Below are 4475 nucleotides of genomic sequence, written 5' to 3'. Positions count from 1 at the left end.
ACTATTATTTGGTAAACAATTCAAAAGAATAAAATAGTCTTTTGAGCATTTATTCTTTTTCATAACATCTTAACCAAATATAAGATTCAATAAGATAGTCCTGACTTCTAACCCCGTGACTAAACAAATTAAATAGTCTAGAGATTATGAATTCTATAATTAACAGTCCAATAAATTATAATCCTTCTTATCCAATTCGTCTAAATAAACAAGTTTCATGTATACCCTTGTGTTTATCTTTTGTTTTAATTTTGGGTTTACCCAAAACAAAAAAATGATGTCAGTTATTTAATATGTTTCCTCCCTTTCAAGATATGACAAAGATCAGTTAAAAAGTCATATCGCCCTATCATTGGCTAGGAATAATAGATCGAGGCAAAGATATGACAAATTGTTATTAAATTCTATAAATTTTAATGTATGAATTGAAACTACAAGCAAAACCCTAAACCCTAAGCAAATTCCAAAGCTTTCGATGGAAGAAGAGTCCTGGAAGCATGAAAGAGGGGACCAAAAAAATATAGATTGAATAATCAAATAATAAAAAATGCGGTAATTATTAAAATAAGTTAGCCTTAAAAGTAGTGAATTCCATTATTCCATTTCAAATTAAACCTGAAAAATATGTCAAAATTTTATATTTGCTGGTTTCAAGAAAAATGTCTAAATTTTTCGTTTCTTAGCTTTATAAGGAATAGAATAGCTTCACAAAAATAGAATCCATGACCATGCAAGCAAAATGAAATAGCATAGATATGATAAATCATGAATCAAAATGGAAATGATGAACTGATCATTCTTATATTAGTAATTAGTTAGCTTTAAAAATCAAAAATACTTTATATCATTTCCTATTGTCAATACTTTATATCATTTCCTATTTTCATAATTTAGAATATGTCTAGATTTTCTACTTATTGATTTGAGAATGTTGCACTTGTTTATAATTATTCCATTCTATTGTGAGGGAAACACTATATTCGCAAAAGAATCTACTTTATCCAAGCAGATGATGAGAGAGGACCTTCACTGAATGCAGCAACATAATGCAATATCTTGATTAAGTGGGGCTGCCTTATTATTTTGAGTATTATATGTTCATGACCAAGATAAAAAAAAGGTCTCAATTATACAAAATGCACCCCATGATTCCCAAACTGCATTCCAGTTCTCAATATAAATTATATGGACAACAAACCAACAGAAGTGGCTTCCGTGAAAGAACACAAGCAGCAGAAATCCATGAGAATTCTCTCTAAAAAAAATATTATATTAAATTGCAAGATAAACGTACCGATCTAACAAATGGTTGTTGGAACACCCACTCAATAATAGGTATCTTCTACACAAAAACTGTCAGTGTTGGCCAAAATCTACTACACAAAATACCTTATTAGCTACTAATATTAAGTAATATGAGCAGAGGACATGAAATCATTGGAGGAAAATCCAATGAACCTAAAAAGAACGATGAACCCATATGCCTCCAAAATCATTCCCAACATAATCCATCTTATAACAACCAAGAAAAAGCCCACACTGAAAGAAATAGTTCCTTGTACAATCATCACAAGGCAAATAAAAACGGGAGATGAGTTTACACACTGAATGGAGACACAGAACAAACCAACCTTGAAATTGCTACATTTCGTGAAGAATTGCATCAAGGACTTCGGTCGCATGGTCATCGTCACCCTTGATGAGAAAAGGATTTGATTCAGTATTACCAAAGTAACACTACGTTAAGCAGGCATCAAATACACAGTAAGCTAAACGGAAAATGCTCAATATTGGAAGAAAGTGAGCAATAAAATTATAATGAGAGAAACTTTTTACTTACATTTGCCATGGCAAGTAGTCCCTTGTCAAAAAATAAAATAGTTCCTAAGAATGAGAACAGTATGCCAAATGCTATCAATCCCAGTCCAATCTTTGTTTCATCATAGAGTTTCCAGTTCTTTCATTAATCAGAATTTTGAAATGGAACTATTCGTAAAAATAGAGCAACTGTTATGAATGTGAAGAACCTAAATATGTTAATTGCTTTGTATAGCAAAATAAACTAAAAATACTGAAAATAAAGGTAACCCAGTCTCTCATTCAGATGCCAAAGGCTCTCTTGCTCAAACCCTCCATCCTTTGAGGAACATTGATCCTATCTTGATAGTTTCTCGCTAAAAACATTCCCCGTGAATTCATTCAGTATAGCCACTCAAAATCAAGACTTAGAAGTGAATACCCCAAAGAAAACTATATGATGCATGCCTTTTTAAGTACCAATGTCAATAAACACCAAACAATCAATCATGGGATTGAAGAATTTCAATTGCCAAACCAATTTAAGAACATAGAATTACAATTAATACCAAAAAGCAAGAAAGAAATCACCAAAATGGGAAAACTTTGACTAACTCGTATGAGGGTTCCAATCAATTACATTACAAAATTGTACCAACCTGAAAACCAACTATAAAGAATATGAGATGATGGCAAAAGTAGAATAAAAGTTCACAATTAATTGTTTATGCAACTTTGTAATCACAACAAATAATCTTTGTTCCAAACTGTATCACATTATTAAATTATAAATAAAAAACAAAGCAACCCAGTGCACGAGCTCTAGCTAATTATAAATGTTTATATACAAATGTCAAGAATGAAATTGATACCTTAAACTGTTCGACGAGTTTCTCATAAACATTTTGATTGCAGAGAGGTAAGGCACATAGTAATGAATTAGAGTTTCTCCATTGTCCACTCTGATCTGAACTCCAGCACCGTAAGCACTCCATTCATCAAAAGAATTCCAAAGATCAGTCAATGTAAAATACACAACTTTTCCCTCTCCCAAGGGTGCCAAAGACTATTAAGGTTTCTGATCTCGCTCTATACAAATATCATAAATCAATCAATCATAAGACACATGAAAAAACCATCATTCTATTAGCATCAAAACAATTTTAAGGAAAAATATTGAAATGAGAAAACAAACCTTGGGTAGGAACTGAGATGGGAGTGGGCCAATTTGTTCTTTCTTCTCCATCACTTTCTTGATAATTCCATCATTCTTGCAAACATCTACTACTGTAATCCATGAGATAAGATCCACTTCAAACTAAATAACACAATTAGGAGGGACACCATTTCTGCCTGTGACTCCATAACCCAAATCAGGGGGTAGCGTGAACACTACCATCTCCTTCTTCATCATGGTAATGATTGCACGGTCCAATCCAGTAACCACTTGACCTAACCAACCCATCAATAAACCAATCAAGTTGAAGGAAACCCAAAAGTAACTCCATGACAATAAAGAATCACAATGAAATACTTTTGCATCTAAAAATACTACTCAATGTTTTTGAATTTTAATGTAATGTCTTCAAAGCTACAAATCCATCAATTTTGTTAGTGGAGATAGAAGTCCTTAGCATCATTGGTTTAGTTTCTGAGTATGAGTTCGCTAACTTTTATGAGCATTCACTCATTTTCAATGCAATATTTCAATTAAGGAAGCCTCAAATTTTTTGGTTTGCATGTTTAGGCATATTGTCAAACAGGTGGTGTGCCTAAATTGTGTATGCACTAACAAGCACCCACGAGAACAGAGGCATACAAATCAGATATCAATATATCCATAGCTAGCAGAAAAAGAAGTAGAAAACCACTAAATTACGTACCAGGTTGTGGAGTTTGGGCTATAATCTGTGTATCTAGAAACAACAAAGCTAAACCAAGATGGGAAGTGAAATAGAACAACGAGTATATACATATATGCGTTTGTCTTCGGCTGAAAGAGAATCGTTTGATTGCAAAATTTGATCCACTAAACACAAGAAAATTCTAGGAGGGACAGATGATTGCACCCGGTTCGATTGCAATACGTAGCGGAAGACACGTACAACTATCTCACTCAAACGGCATATGGCCAAGAAGGCACGTAAACCAAAAAATTGGGAAGAAGAGTAGCAAATGTCACGTAAGTGAATTCTTAGGACCGAAGGTAATAATGTGAACACTTGCTAGGCAAGTCTGGTAATTCCACCGGTGTTAGATTCAAAAAGAGCTACTTGCTTCCGCTCTTTTTTATATATAGGTTATAAATTATTATTATTATTATTTTAATATTCATTTCCTTACTTTTATTTTAGGGCTATTTTGGGAACTTGGCTAAAAGTCACTTTTTTTAGTTAGTAGCAAAAGCCAAAAGTTGGCTTTTTTGGCTTTTTTTTCATTTGGCAAGTTGGTTTTTAGCCAACGGTGCAATTACAATTTTACCCCTCATGGGTCACAATGTGTTACATAGGTTCAGTTGTAAATATTTTAAATAAATGAGGGTAGTTTAGTCATTTTATTATGATTTGACATCATAATCAAATATTAATCAAAAAAGTCAAAAGTCACTTTTTACCAACTTTCCAAATCATTTGTCTAAAAAAACCAAAAACTTGATTAAAAGCCAAAAAGCCACTTTT

The 4475-nt window shown here is 32.7% G+C and overlaps 1 long non-coding RNA gene across 2 annotated transcripts; it reads right to left on the bottom strand.

The window, feature by feature from the left end:
* Window positions 1–1249: 1249 nt before the first annotated feature.
* On the bottom strand, window positions 1250–4059 carry LOC114277031 (uncharacterized). Of its 2 annotated transcripts, XR_014340175.1 has the most exons (5): window positions 3681–4059; window positions 2993–3249; window positions 2670–2886; window positions 1841–1884; window positions 1496–1695 (listed from the first exon to the last, which is right to left on the bottom strand). It is a non-coding gene; the product is annotated as an uncharacterized LOC114277031 (long non-coding RNA). The 2 variants fall into 2 exon arrangements; XR_014340174.1 differs by lacking the exon at window positions 1841–1884 and having other exon boundaries at window positions 1250–1695.
* Between the last annotated feature and the right edge of the window lie 416 nt (window positions 4060–4475).

This window comes from Camellia sinensis, chromosome 9, assembly GCF_055761805.1.
Source record: "Camellia sinensis isolate YWXY chromosome 9, ASM5576180v1, whole genome shotgun sequence".
In the NCBI taxonomy this organism is placed as follows: Eukaryota; Viridiplantae; Streptophyta; class Magnoliopsida; order Ericales; family Theaceae; genus Camellia; species Camellia sinensis.
Note: the sequence above shows the minus strand (reverse complement) of the source record. Positions and strands in the feature narration are given on the sequence as shown.